Raw genomic sequence first — 15,951 nt, 5'->3', positions numbered from 1 at the left:
CTGTGTAACCTGGACTTCCTGCGAGAATTCTTGTCATCGGAAAACTTATTTCTGTTTACACAATATGATTGATGGAAAAAAATTTGTTTTTACTGAAAATTCTTGATAAATATACCATATTATTTTGGACACAAGATATTTTCTAAACCGAATGATTTAATTACTCTAATACGTGTGTAATCTGGGCTTTCCGTGGGAATTCTCCAGATGATAATCTGAAGAACGAATTACTTCACTAGCTTATCTAGGGCCAGTGGAGGCCGGGTGTGTGCTCAGCTCTCTCTCCGAGACACCACCTGACATATTGTACCAAACTCACAAAGAAGCCTGGCTCACAGCTGTGAACGGGAATTTTAAAATTGAATCACTCATGCGACGCAGCGCTAACATGGAGCTCAAACCACTGCTGAATTGGTCCTAGGCACCATCACATCTGGATATAACATGAAATTCTAGCCTGTGCTGACCACAAACGGTTACATTCTGCCACAGTTCTCGGAAGGAAGTTTATCTGGCCGAGCTCCACCGAGCTACTGCCTCGGTGACCTCTCTCTATAGAATAAAGCTAGTTTTTCATAAAATAACTATCGTAATTCTTTCAGAATTTATATAAATCTACGGGTGTTACCTTCATCAACACTTTCTCCTCCCGCTCAGAGCACATTTCAGATTCCTCCTGAATCTCTGCCTCCCAGATTTCAATAAAGGTTCGGTTTGCTTTGCGGCCTCAGTTTTTTCCTGTTTCACACAACTGAGCAAATAAACTTCGTATCCACAAATGGAGTGTCTGCCGTCTTATTGCCCTATTCTAGCCTGACTTCTTTCCCCTGTGTGGCTCGGGGCAGAACCTGAAGAAGGGGTAGGGGAAAACCACCGGATGTGGCAAAGAGAGCACCATGGGGTGCGGCGCGGCCGGGCGAGGAGGGAGGGGTCTGCAGCCTGGGTGAGATTTGCTGATTGGTCAGGAGCACTTCCTGCACATGATGCCGCAGCTCGGCTCCGTGCCGAGCTGATAAAAGGCTGGCTCTCTAGGCTTGCGAGCCCTTTATGCGACCAAAGCCGGTAAGTGCACACACCCTTGTCCTACAACAACTCAGTTATGTTCATTATCAAACATCGGGTCATCAAATTAGTGGTGGAAGTTGTAGCCGCCTGGGTCCTGCATGAGAGAAGGGTTTATGTTCCTGAATTGTTCGTGACATTACCGGAGAACCAATGGAAGTTCACGGATTGTTTAAAAAAGATGTGCCAGTTTATGTGGAAGAAGACCCTTATTTATGTCCTGAGCAATCTTGCTTCCATTATACGCAAACGGATTGTCAGAGAAGTCTTCGTAAATATGCCATATTACTTTTGACGCAAGAAGATGTTTTCTTTTTTTTTTTTTAAGATTTTATTTATTTATTTGACAGAGATAGAGACAGCCACCCAGAGAGGGAACACAAGCAGGGGGAGTGGGAGAGGAAGAAGCAGGCTCATAGCGGAGGAGCCTGATGTGGGGCTCGAGCCCATAACGCCGGGATCACGCCCTGAGCCGAAGGCAGACGCTTAACCGCTGTGCCACCCAGGCGCCCCAAGAAGATGTTTTCTAAACCCACAGCTGTGGTTGTGGGTTAGGTACTCTTACACCTAAGCGACCTGGATTCTTTGGGGGGAGACTTAGCACCAGGAGGAGAGCAAATTCCTTTACTAGCTTATCTACTGCCAGTGGAGTCTTGTGTGTGTGCTCAGCTCTCACTGAGGCTGGCCCATTGTACCAAACTCACAAAGAAGACTGGCTCACAACTGTGAAGGGAAGCACTGAAACTGAACCACTAATGTTAAGCAGTCCTAACATGGAGTTCAGAGACCCTTGTAGCAATGGGTCCTATGTGATGAGGTTGTGGGATATAGGTGAGGTTCAGTGGGGTGGAGTCCAGAGCCGATGACAAAGAAAGAATTCTTGAGGCACCTTTGGTGCAAAATGGTGGTTTATTAAAGCACGGGGACAGGACCCGTGGGCGGAAAGAGCTGCTGCCCCGGGTTGTGAGGGGCGGCTGGTTATATACCATGGGGTTGGGGGAGGTAAGGAAAAAAGGGAGGTTGAGAAAGTCCTTTCATAGGTTAAAGAAGACTTCCAGGATACTGGAGGCCTTGCTGTTGTCAAGTTAAGGTTGTTGACCCCTCTAGCAGGTGTTAATAGTAAGATAGTTGGGGGATCCCGGGAGAATGTTACTTTCCTCCTATCACATGTCTTTGTCGATGGGCTTCAGGTTTCAAAGAAATTCCATTTTATTTACATTTCCTTCTGCTTCAGCCTCCCTCGATTTTATGGAGGGGTGGTAACATTAGGGCTTCAGGAAACTGAATTATGGGTCTTGCAGGGCTGTGATCTCTGTCAGTTAACCATTTGTTTTTTCCTTTCCTTAGTTTTAGGGCAGCCGGGAGTGCCGAGGAATGTTGCATACATGGGGTGGGGGGTTGCAGGGTGTCAGCTTCTGCTTTGTCTTCAGCCATCCTTCTGTTCCCTCATCATTTCCACCCCTGAACAATTTTGACCCTCAAATCTTTAAGGTTGTTGAAGGTGGAAGGTCTCATCTTCTGTAACGTCTTCCTGCTGGATAGGGGCATAGAGATGTCCCTACCTATGGGTCAGTATTGTTCAGTTGGGAATGTATAACGGAGTTATGAAAGGGGAGGCAGCTGAATCATGAGGATAACATAGATGAACCTCCTTGAGTAGAAGGGATTATCTGTTAGCTGGAAGTTACGGTACTGAAGGAGTCTTGGCACTAGCAAGAGAGACACCGGAAATGAAAAAACAATGTTAATATTATAATGAGAAAGACAGGTCTGAATAAAAGATCTTTGATAGTTGACCTTTGATAATTTTCCTCCAGTCCAGGAGTTTAAAACAATCACTAAAGGAAAGAGATCATTTAAAGCACCAATTTGAGTTTTGATTTGTCAGGTAGAAACCCAGAAGTATCTTGGCGGTAATCTGGACTGTATACACAGCACTGCTTTTATGCTAGCACAAGTTTCACCTTGTGTAATTTAATGCCATTCTGTTTTGTAAAACTGCTTCATGTATTTGTATTACTTCAGAATTTAATAGATAAATGTTCTTCTGAGTGTCATTTAGGGCTTTGACCATGTACCAAAGAGTTTCTATGTGCTAAACAACATTCTCCAGTCTCAAGGAGGTAACAAAGATAGATGCTAGGTGGTCATACCAATGTAACACAGAGCATGTCCACCATGATTTTAAATTTGGAAGGTTGGCTGAGTTGGTAATGATTTTAATAATGTATCCATGCATCCAGGCAAAACCCAGAGTACAGTGGGCTGTCCAGCCTGGGGGAAGCCATGGCCACAGATTAGAGCTGCATAGCCATCGGGTCCCAGCCAGGAGCCAGTCATATAATACTGGGCCTCCTTGAACTGCACTCAGGCTTTCAAGGGCTACTTGGTATTGGGGGGCCATACATGCACTGTTTTCAGGCCCCTATTTGACTGGGGAGTTCTGGCTTAATAATAATCCCCTTTTCTTCCAAATTGCACCGGGAGCATGGAGGACCAGGAAAATATATTTGAAGTCAGTATAAATATTTTTAAGGCTTTTGCCAATTGCAAAGCACAAGTGGGCGCTATTAATTCTGTTTTGGGGGCAGACATGTTTGCTGACAGGGCTTTGCCCTCAACAGTCTTGAATTAGACTTGACTATAGCATACCCAGTTTTTCTTACCCCTCTTTTCCATGAAACTATTACCATTGGTGAACCAGTTGTCCTCTGTATTTTCAGTAGGGACATCTTAAATCTGGTCAACTAGAATAGACAAGATCAATAACCCCTGAACAGTTATGCTCTATAGAAGTACAGTGGTCATGTCCAGGCTTAAGGGTAGCTGGGTTTAAAGTCTGACAGGTTTCAAGTATTATTTCAGGCGCACCTGAATAAGCATAGCCTGGTATTTAATAAGTCGGCTTCCCATTATCCATTGGTGGCTTTTGGTCTTGGACCTGACGTGAAGTCACTACAGTAAGGGACTGTCCCATAGTGAGCTTTGAGGCTCCTTTTTAGCAGGAGGGCTGCTGTGTGCTCGGCTAAAGCCTCTCCTTGTAATTGTCCATCCATAGAGGTGGCTTCCAGGATAAATATAACTATGCGGATGAAACATTAAGAAGCCCTCTTTGTTTGAGGTCTAGCCTTCGTGTCTTAATTAGCAAGGAATCACTGGCGAGTGGGGGAAGACTTGTCAAGAGATAAGGGCATCCCCAAGTCATCATCCACTCCAATCACAAGGAAAGTGAGGTCATCCATTATCTCCACAAGCCTACGGAGTGCGGTATGCTCTGGCTCTCAGGGAGCGATTTCATCATCTCAGCCACATAGAATTGGTCAAGGTGATATTTATACAATTGTTGGGGAATCTATCCCATTTCCTGGTTGTTCAAATAAATATATGCCCATGGGGTCCTGTTATTAGCCCCATAGAATAAAAAGCATGAAGATTCTCTATACACGAGCTATTGTATAAAAATAGAAAAAAGCTATTTCTCTGAAGTTCACCTCAAGTTGTCTAGCTTAAGCAAACATTTAAGGACAATCAGATCTAGAATTTAACATCCACAAAGGTGGGTTATTTAAACATAATTTTTCTCTCTAAAATAACCCTCATTTCCAGAGGTAGCCAAATCAGGACTAATTTATTTGAAAAACAAGCCCAGTTTTAACAAACTTGGCCTAATTATTTACATAAATTCAGCAAGAATAGTGACTGATCGCATAGATCTTTTAGAATCTGCTTGGCTGGAACTTTTACAAGGAATCTCCAGGTTGAACTTTTAGTAGCCTCTCCAGGCCAGAAGCCAAGCCAAGTACTTGCCATCAGATGTGCCTGCGATACCTGTAGATTTGGGCAGATTCCTCTCCAGGAGGTCCCCAAGGTATCCTGAGGTTCCTGCACCTGCCAGGAAGTGACATTCTTTACTCACCTGGTGAGGCTGCTGGGAACTCTGTAAGCAAGGTATCAGGCCATTTCCAGGGGGCTTTATGGCTCCAGGCTTCATAAAGTCAACCTTAGTTCCTGAAAGCTGTTTGGTCATATCTGAGTCTAGGCATGTCTCTCAAATATGACATTCCAGTCAAAGCCTTGGTAAAATAACCAGTGTTTCCAATGGTGTCCTGTTACAAGGAGAGCAATACTTATTGAACTTATGCAAATGATTATGATTGCCATGGAAGAAAGAATACTTACTGAGACCTTTTTAATTTCAGAGGGTTCAGGTAGTGAGAAAAGTTAAATGCTTTAATTTGCTTTATTTCTGTATATCACTGATGTCTCAAGAGAAAGTTTCCTCAATCTGGAAGAGCAAACATTAGGGAACCAGTAATGTTTTAAACAAGAGTCACAACACTATAGTCTTTTAGTTTATTTAGTCCCATGTTACTAATTCTTGTTTAGTTTGAATGCAGCTTTAGTTACTTCTGGAAATTCTTACCCATTTCAGTTTTAGGATTCTATAAAGATATCGAAAACCTGTATCTGTCCTAAAGTCCTTCACATGAATTTCCTTGAAGAGGAAACTCATTTTACAAGAGAGTAAGAACAATTATAAATGACAAAAACACAGAATGGCCATGGTTTGAGATCTGATGATTGAGAGTTTACAATACAGCTGGCAAGGAAGTCAGGTTACTTCTGTGGCACGTAACACTTCCATAGCCAGAACAGAGTGAGGATGACCTTATGTTAAACCATTAAAACTTGAGGAATTGCGTATTATCTCCAGAAGAGTTACACCGTTTACCCAAATGTGACCTAAGGCTTATCATTTGTGTAACAGTGCTTCCAGAGTAACTCAGCACCAGAGAAAAAGGCCTATTGAGTTAGAGACATCATTTACAACGTCAATGTTGGTAAAGTTTGTTAAAGCCTTAAAATTATAGCACAGGCCTGAATAGGATTACAGATCATTACAAAACTATTTTTATGTAACCAAGGTGACAATAAGAGATTTGAAAGGCAAATATGCAGGGTTCTATAGTTGTCAGCAAAACGTAGCTCCTTTAATACTGAGAAGTTTTAACTAAGGGATCGAAGACCTGTTAATGACAAAACCTAGAAACTTTGTTTTCTGGACAAAGAAAACTGTTTACATTTTCTTATCCAGAGCTGTTGAACAATTCGAGAAACCTTTGAACTTTTTTTTTTAAAGATTTTATTTTATTTTATTCGACAGAGAGAGAGACAGCCAGCGAGAGAGGGAACACAAGCAGGGGGAGTGGGAGAGGAAGAAGCAGGCTCCTAGCGGAGGAGCCTGATGTGGGGCTCGATCCCATAACGCCGGGATCACGCCCTGAGCCGAAGGCAGACGCTTAACCACTGTGCCACCCAGGCGCCCCAGAGAAACCTTTGAACTTTTGAACAGAGAAAAAGCAGACTTATGTATCATACCACTGTACTTTAAAAATCCATTTCACGCTTACTCAGTCCTGACCACCCCCAAAGTTCCTTTCCAGAGATTTTCCTTGTACAACTTTCTTTGCATTCAGATTTTATCCCATGCTATCTTTCCAAACAACCATCTTATTTAGGACAATATTACCTTCAACAAGAAAGTGCATTCCGGATTCTCCTTACATATCTCCTACTTTTGTACATACAGAATTGCTTCCCTTATTTCCATCAGCCTTCATTACATTTAGTAGAGTTTTCTTAGAAACCTTAGTCTCCATTGAAAACTAAGTAGTAACCAACTGTGAACTGTTACACCAAAACGTTTAGATGGCAAATGTATGCATCAATTAAGCACAAAACTTGTTTACCAACAGATTTAAATAGTTTCTTTGCCATAAGAAGTCAAAAGCACAAACCTTCATCCAGTACTCAATGCTTTAGCTCTGTATCCTATTTTAAAAAGACCTAGATGTGCAATGAATTCATCCAAGCAAAACTTTAAAGATTCAGGTTACCAAAGACTTTGAAAGCTATTTTAACAATTACCCGTGAAAACTTTGAGACAGACGATAATTTTAGTCTTTTGACTAGCAACTCTCAACAGAGACAACACAAGTTTGTTTGACCTTTAGTAAACCTCAATAGAATAAGTTTCACATTCTATCTTAAATCAACAAACTTAACTTAGCTTAAATACTGAATTACGTTTACCTGGGCCCACCCCATTTTCAGTTTTTACCTGAGACACTGGTGGGGAAATCTGGAGTGGGTGGTAAGTCCAGGGGGTGCCCTTCTTGCTCCTTGATGGTGAGGGGAGGAGCCATGGTGCCTGAGGCACCAAGGACAATACAGAAGCCAGTTGTGCAGGCCGCACCCCAGGTGGTGCAGAAAGAAGGGGGAGAGCAGATAGTAGGGGCAGAGTGCGGCCAGAAGGCAGGGAAAGGGTTCCCAGTTCTAGAGCTCACCAGCTCCAACAGGAGCAGACGCCGTGTTTCCCCGCCAACAAGGGGGAATAGGAAGTCCATGTCGGGCCAGAGAAGCCAGGGAATTTCCCCAAAACAAAGGGAGTTTCAGCAGCTGCTTGGGAATATTCCTGAAAGTCCCTGTCCCAAGGGAGACTAACCAGATGGCTCCAGTTATAGCCATTAATCAAGGAAATGATTGAGGGAGATGCCCCCACATCTGTTAGAAGGAACAGTGAGAGAGGAGAGAGTCAAGAGTCCCCGTTGCGTGGGATGGCCTGTGTTTCCTCCAGTAACCCGGGTTTACTTGGAGAAGGCCTATTTAGGTAATTATCATGCAATACGTCAGGAGAGAGTTTACTAGCTGACGCATTCGGGCGAACACATTCTGCAAGAGGCCCTTATGTCGGGGTCCTGGTGTAGAGCAATGAAGGCCTAGGTACGAACAATGAAGGTACCCTAGGTCCATTTGCTCTGTTCCTTACAGAAAAATCTAACTGATAGATCCCACTGAGGCCAAGCAGTATTACAGGAGCTCAGTGCTTTCCTAAATTTTGCAATCCAAATTGTTTCCAATGGGTTAGAAGGCACTCCAAGGGAGAGTCCTTGGGAACTGAAGAAGCAGCCTACTGAGGCCACGCTCAGAAAAGTAAAGAAGGTCAATTACCAAACCCCCCCCCCTGACTCCCGGGCGGCGTCCCACGCAGGATATGTCAGAGGTTCCCGTGTGTCAAAAGCGACCGGAGGCGTCCCTCAACAAAAATCACTATTGATCACAATCCTGCCTTCCCGTGAAGGCATTCCTGCCGTAAAAGGCCCGTAGGAGGGTTGCTGGCGTCCCTCCCCTACCCCATCGCATCCTAGGCTGCTGATGGGTGCCTGGTGAATGGACTGAAATATCATGCCTTGAAGGTCGTGCCAGGAAGGTCACGCCTTATTTTATCTTGCCTTGAAAGTATTTTACCTTGCCTTGAAGAACCAGCTGTTTTTAACCCATGGAGAAAATGAGAAAAGTTTAACAAGGGGAAATTACCAAATTTTGTAGCTTAAGTAATTAGGAAAGGACATTGAAGGAAAACAGTAAAGATAAAAGTCCATCATGGTCTAAGTGACATTCCAACACAGGTGGTCTTTACAGCCAACTTCCCTAGGAAACGGTCCCCGGTTGGATTGTAATTCCATCGGGTACTGGTTTCGGCCAGCTCCAGGTGGAGGTCCGGGGACCAGACGCGACTAGACCAGGGATGTGGAGGGGATTGCATTAGATCAATCAGGAGGAAACCTCACACGGGAGTCTTAAGATTGGCAGCCATGCTAGTCACTTAGGTGGCTGTCCCGCGCCCAAGACAGATGACTTTGTATAAGGACAGCAGTAAAGAGAGGGCCTCAAGTTTCTGGGTCTTATTACCATCCCAGCCAGGATACTAACTTCCAGCCAAAAGGCAGGCTTTCTCCTCCCCATAGAGTAGCCACAGGCTAGAGGATTATAGCCTGACTTACCGACATGAAAGTGTTCCAATAAGACCGTACTCCTTGAAGAGCCCCAGAAAGGAGAGTAAAAGAAGAGGAGAGAAAGTACTCACCAATTTTGCACCGAAGCTCACAGTCTGGATGTAAAGACTCAAAGCCCCACGTTCGGACACCATATGATGGGGTTGTGGGATATAGGTGAGGTTCAGTGGGCTGGAGTCCGGAGCCCACGACAAAGAAAGAATTCTTGAGGCGTCTTTGGTGCAAAATGGTGGTTTATTAAAGCACGGGGACAGGACCTGTGCACAGAAAGAGCTGCTACCCCGGGTTGTGAGGGGCGGCTGTTATATACCATGGGGTTGGGGGAGGTAAGGAAAAAAGGGAGGTTGAGAAAGTACTTTCCTAGGTTAAAGAGGACTCCCAGGATACTGGAGGCCTTGCTGTTGTCAAGTTAAGGTCGTTGACCCCTCTAGAAGGTGTTAATAGTAAGATAGTTGGGGGATCCCAGGAGAATGTTACTTTCCTCCTATCACATGTCCTTGTCAATGGGCTTCAGGTTTCAAAGAAATGCCATTTTATTTCTTTTTCCTTCTGCCTCAGACTCCCTCAATTTGATGGAGGGGTGGTAACGTTAGGGCTTCAGGAAACTGAATTATGGGTCTTGCAGGGCTGTGATCTCTGTCAGTTAACCATTTGTTTTTTCCTTTCCTTAGTTTTAGGGCAGCCGGGAGTGCCGAGGAATGTTGCATACATGGGGTGGGGGGTTGCAGGGTGTCAGCTTCTGCTTTGTCTTCAGCCGGCCTTCTGTTCCCTCATCACTATGTACATCCTCCTCCGGATGCCACAGGAACTTCCACCCTGTGCTGACCACAAACGGCTACAGTATGCCCTAGTTCTCGAAGGAATCTTATTTGGCTGAGCTACACCCAGCAGCTACCAACTGTAGGTAGGTAGTAAAGCCACTTATCCATGTTACACCAGCCAATTCCTTCAGAAGAACTTACATCAGCCTGCGATTTTACCATCATCCACTGTTTCTCCCCCACCCCCCCTCAGAGCACACTGCCGCTTCCTCTTGAATCTGTGTCTCCCGGATTTCAAAAAAGTTTTGTTTTGCTTTGAAGCCTCAGTTTTTTGTTTTTTGACATAAAGGAACAAATAAACTTTGTATTAACAAATGGAGTGTCTGCCGTCTTTTTGCCCTATTCTAGCCTGACTTCTTTCCCCTGTGTGGCTCAGGGTCTATGGCCAGGACCCGAAGAAGAGGTAGGGGAAAACCAAGGTGATGAGAAAGAGAGCTCCACGGGGTGGGCTGGGGTGGGGCGGGGTGGGGGGAGGGAGGGGTCTGCAGCCTGGGTGAGATTTGCTGAATGGACGATGGGGATGGGGGTGGTTTCCGAGGTTGATATTCTGGGGCTCAGCATCCCAGGGGGATTTGGGGATGTCTCCTTTCCCCAGGAGAAATTCAAGGTGAGAGAAGTACAAACCATGAACTGGTTGGAGGAGTTCTGGGGCATGTATCCCAAATTTGGCCAGAGTAGAGCCAGCTGGGTTGAGGACTGAGCTGGGGGAAGGAATAGAGCCTCCAAAACTCATGTTCCAGGGGCCCATGGTGGAATGGGAGAGGTGAAACTCAGAAGGCTCACAAGAACGCCCCTTTGGGTCAGGAGAGACGCCGTGGAGGGAGAAAGGGTGTGAGTAGAACAGCCCTCCTCAGGGAACCCCGGAGATCCTAGGGCTGACCTGGAAATGTGGAGCCTGCCTATGTTGGCCTCCCTGCTCAGTGTGGAGTCTACTTCTCCCTTTCCCTCTGCCCCTTCCCCCACTCATGCCCTCTCTTTCTCTCTCTCACATATAAATAAATAAAATATTTTTTTATAAAAAAAGTCCATACTCCCAAAGTGATGTACACATTCAGTGCAATCCACATTAAAATCCCAATGGCATTTTTGGCAGGAAGTAGAAAAAAATTCATCCTTCGATTCATAACCCCAAGGAGCGAGAACAATCTAGAAAAAGAAGTGGGAGGCTTATATATCCCTATTTCAAAACATATTACTGAGCTACAGGAAACAAAATAGTGAGGGCCTGGCATAGAATAGAGACACACACATAGACTAATGGAACAGAACAGAGACCCCCCCCAAATAAAGCCTTCTGCACTTGCCCAAATGATCTTCCACATGGTGCCATTCCCACTCGAATGAGAAAGGACAGTCTCTTTGATGAAAAGCCTTAGGAAGACTGGGTAGCCACATACAGAGAAGGAAATCAGACCCTTCCTTTCCACCACACACACAAACTAACTGAAAACAGATACCGCATCTCAACAGAGAACCTAAGACCATGAAGCTGAGAGAGGAAAGGGGGAGAAAAGCTTCATGACATCGGATTTGGCAATGATGCCTAGCCCACAACGCCAAAAGCACAGGCAACAAAATTTCAAGCTTACAGACTGTTGGCCCTCAGGAGAAACAATCAACTGAGTGGAAAGGAAACCTACAGAGTGGGAAAAGCATTTGCAATTCGTATGTCTATTAAGGGATTAATGTCTAGAAGATGTAAAGAAACTCTAAAATTCACAATAACAAGAAAAACAAACTACCCAACTACACGATGGACAAAAGTCTTGACGAGACTTTCTCCAAAGATACAACGGCCACCAAGCTTCCGAGAACATGTCGGCGCCACTAATCATGACAGGAAGCAAATCAAAGAACTAACACGTATCGTGTCACACCCGTTAGGATGGCCCCTATCGACAGCAATGACCAACAGAACCCAAGAACCCAATCCGTAAAACCAGTCGTGCTGGCGAGGATCTGGAGGAACTGCACCCTGGCACGACGTTGGTGAAAACGTAAAATGGCCCGTCTGCTGTGGAACACAGTGCAGATTCCTCCAAACCAAGAAAGAGACTTACCACGCGATGGAGCCATCTCCCTCCTGAGTTTCCCTCCATGGGAATTGGAAGCAACGTTGCGAAGGGTACTCGCACATCCCGTTCGTTGCGGGGTTATTCTCCAGAGTCAAGAGGTGGAAGCACGCACATGTCCACACACAGAGGAATGGAGAAAGAACGCGTGGCATCTTCACAACGGAACGTTGCTCAATCCTAGAAAAGAAGGTAATTCTGGACCTTCTGCCAAGTGAAATGGGCAAGTCACAGAAAGACAAGAACCCTACGAGTCCTCTTATACGTGGTATCTAAACTAGTCACATTTATAGAAACAGAAAGAACTGTGGGGCCGTGGGGGCAGAGGGGGGAAACACAGAGCTGTGGGTACAGATCTTCAGTCACAAATGAACAGGAGCTGGAGAAGCATGCACGACAGTGAGAATACGTGCACGCTGCAGAACTACACGCTGGCACATGCTTAATGGCAGCAAATGTAAGGTTACTGTGTTTTACTGACTATAATTTTTCACAGATTTCTTTAGGGGAGAAATTGGGGTGAAGAGTCCTGGGGCCTTTGAAACCTTCCTGCTTCAGAGAGGAAGCTCTGGGTGTGGCAAACACAAGGGGCTGGTGGGTGACGTTCATTTCCTGTTCCCGAGCAGCCCGTTTCACCCCAGATGGTTGCTTGTGGCGTCTCTGAGCCCCTCAAGAGCCCACCATGGGGAGGAGGCTCAAAGCTCCAGTGGTGATCGGGAGTCGAGGGACCAAGGTGGGAGGGGAAGGGCCGGGCAGGGACGGAAACAGGGGTAGAGGAGGTAGCAGCATGGAAGGGGGACAGATGAAAGGATTCAAGAGAGCTGAAGAGTCCAAGATGTGACATTAAAAATAAAAAGAAAGAAAGAAAAAGACAGAAGGGGGCGCCTGGCTGGCTCGGTAGGTACAGCATGAGACTCTTGATCTCGGGGTCCTGGGCTCAAGCCCCATGTAGAACTTACCTAGAAAAAAAATTAAATTAAGTTAAATTTAAAAAGGAAGAATGAAGACAGGGGATGGTGAGGAGGGAGACACCTTAGACGAGCAGGTTGGGAAGCTCCTGAGCCAGGTGCTGTGTGGCCTTTGAAGCTCCCTTGTGTTTAAGAAAACCTTTGCCCTTTCTGAAGATAGTAAACGGAATCAGCACCCTAAAGGGGAAGCGTCTGGCTGGCAGGGCAGAGGAGAGAGGAGGAGAGTGGCTCATGGCGTTAACAGGGGGTTAGGGCAAAGAGGACATTTTGCAAAGGGCACAAAACATGTCACTTGATGACGTTCCTCCCACTCCCGGGCTCCAGGACAGGCATCAAGGGAACCCCTCAGAGCGGGCAGAGCTTCAGCGTCACAGGAAAGGGACCAGAGCGACCGCCTCTTGGAATATCACCCATCCTCACTGAAGACAGCCAGATGTGCCCCGGGGCCGGTCCTCATTCTGGACTCAAGGGTACGTTGGGGTTCACATTAAGAGATGAGATTTCTTACCACGTTTTTGACCCCACGCAGCCCTGGGCCATGATAGCCATGCTGGGCTCACCAGCCCTGGGCTTGTTGAACAGACCCTCCCTTTTTCTAGGAGTCTTTGCCACTTGGGTCCACGAAGCCCCGGCCTCCCCGCCTGCGGTGGCCCGAGAAACCTTCCGTGCAGGGGCTGCCCTCCCGGGGACATGTGGGCAGGGATGAAGGCATGTGATGAATCTGAAGACCCAGAGGAAGGAGCCTGGCTCAAGACAGACCATGGGGGGGAGAGGGTGTGCGTGGAACCACCATCCAGTGGGGACATGTCTCCCGGGGCCACCTGGAAATGTGCAGCCTGCCGCATGCTGGCTCTCACACCTCATCACTCACAGCAACGTATTTAACAGCAGTGTCCGTTGCAGCAACAAGAAGCCCTGTCACTTTCAAGCAAAACAGAGGGGCTCTGTCCTGACCGCGCTTTCGCTCTCCCGGATCCAGTGCTCTAATATTATCGGCACCTTGTCCAGTGGTTGTCACAAGAGGGCTCTGCACGCTCTGGAGAGTGGAAAGTCTGTACAACGGCACTAACCAGCTTCATACGCCGTTTCTGAATCTGAGTAGTTTCACATCAAATCCACTGATGGTGGGAGAAATGTGTCCTCAATGGGCAAGTTTGGATTAGCGTTTGAAATAACACATATGGGGCCCCTGGGTGGCTCAGTCCATTAAGCGTCTGCCTTTGGCTCAGGTCATGATCCCGGGGTCCTGGGATCGAGCCCAACATCCGGCTCCCTGCTCAGCGGGGAGCCTGCTTCTCCCCCTCCTCTCCACTTGTGCTCTCTCTCGCTATATCTGTCTCTCTCTCAAATAAAATCTTAAAAATAGATGAAATAGCACATATACTCTAAGAGAGCTTAGTGGATAAAGAAGGAAAACTGTAATGGGAATAGCTCTGACACCTGGAGAGGTGCCCTCCCTCGGCCTTTCTCCCCCACCCTCCGGAGTGTTCACTTTTTCTCCATTTTTGGGATCCACACACGCTAAGGTCATCAGGCCCTCAGTCCCCATCCTGTCCTTCCCATTCTTGAATGGATCAGTGAAGCAGAATACAGAGCCCAGAAATAAATCCACAGATATATGGTCAATTGACAGGAAAGGAGCCAAGAATATACAGTGGAGAAAGGCCAGTCTCTCCAGTAAGTGGTGTTGGGAAAACCGGACAGCCATATGCCAGAGAAGGAAACTGGACCACTATCTTGCACCAACCCATTCACTCAATCGGATTAAAGGCTCGAATGTAAGATCTGAAACCACAAAACTACCGGAAGAAAACACAAGGAGTTAGTTCCTTGACATCAGACATGGCGATGATTTTTTTGTTGTCACAGGAAAGTAAAGGGAATAAAAGTAAAAATCAACAAGTGGGATGACATCAAACTAAAAAGCTTCTGCATGGCCAAGGAAACCATGAGCAAAATGAAAAGGCACCCTACCCAATGGGAGAAAAATTTTAAATCATCTGTCTGATAAGGGATTGATATCCAAAATATAAAAAGAGGGGTGCTTGGGGGGCCACTGGGTGGCTCAGTCAGTTGAGTGTTTGACTCTTGATTTTGGCTCAGGTCATTATCTGGGGTTTGTGAAATTGAGCCCCGTGTAGGGCTCCAGACTGAGCTTGGAGTCCATTTGGGATTCTCTCTCTCTCCCTGTCCCTCTCCCCCTCCCCCCAACTCATGTATTCTCTCTCTCTCTCTAAAATAAATTAATAAATTAAATAAGTAAGTAATGCAAAGAGAAAGAAAAAAGAGGGGCACCTGGGTGGCTCAGTCGTTAAGCGTCTGCCTTCGGCTCAGGTTATGATCCCAGGGTCCTGGGATCGAGCCCCGCATCGGGCTCCCTGCTCAGCGGGAAGCCTGCTTCTCCCTCTCCCACTCCCCCTGATGGTGTTCCCTCTCTTGCTGTGTCTCTCTCTGTCCAATAAATAAATAAAATCTTTAAAAAAAAAGAAAAAAAAGAAAAAAGAAAGAGGGTCACCTGAGTTGCTTAGTCGGTTAAATGACTCTTGATATCATCTCAGGCCTTCATCTCAGGGTCATGAGTTCAAGCTCCAACTTGGGCTCCATGCTGGGAGGGAAGCCTACTTAAAAAGTATATATAGAGAGAAAACTCTTACAACTGAATTGCAAAAATAGAAAAACAAACCAAAAAACCCAAATGATCTGATTCATAGAGGCAGAGGGACGGAATAGACATTTTCTCAAAGGAGACATACAGCTGGCCATCAGATACATGAAACGGTGCTCAACATCCTTAGTCATCAGGATGCAAGCCAAACCCACAATAATATTGCTCCACACCTGCTAGAATATGGTATTATCAAAAGGCAAGAGAGAACAAGTACTGGGGAGGACGGGGAGGAAACGAAAGTGGGGCAACTGTTATAGAAAGCAATATGGCGAGTCCTCCAAATATTAAAAACAGAACTACCATCTGATCTAACAATTCCACTTCTGGGTGTATATCCAAAAGAAACAAAATCACTTCTTCAAAAACATATCTGTACCCCCATGTTTACTGTGCCATTATTCACAAGGGCCAAGACACAAAAACAACCCAAATGTCCGAGGGATAAATGGGTAAAGAAATTAGGTGGGACCTAATACAGTGGAATATTATTCAGCCATAAAAAGG

The 15,951-nt window shown here is 45.9% G+C and overlaps 1 long non-coding RNA gene across 1 annotated transcript; it reads right to left on the bottom strand.

Moving 5' to 3' along the window:
• Positions 1-1,952: 1,952 nt before the first annotated feature.
• LOC148108276 (uncharacterized) lies at positions 1,953-12,260 on the bottom strand. Its single transcript, XR_015728115.1, has 2 exons — positions 11,800-12,260; positions 1,953-2,771 (listed from the first exon to the last, which is right to left on the bottom strand). It is a non-coding gene; the product is annotated as an uncharacterized LOC148108276 (long non-coding RNA).
• Between the last annotated feature and the right edge of the window lie 3,691 nt (positions 12,261-15,951).

The sequence above is a fragment of the Ursus americanus genome, chromosome 21, assembly GCF_024610735.1.
Source record: "Ursus americanus isolate L20-20 chromosome 21, mUrsAme1.1.p, whole genome shotgun sequence".
In the NCBI taxonomy this organism is placed as follows: Eukaryota; Metazoa; Chordata; class Mammalia; order Carnivora; family Ursidae; genus Ursus; species Ursus americanus.
The sequence above is the reverse complement of the archived record's forward strand: the minus strand, read 5'-3'. Positions and strand labels throughout refer to the sequence as shown.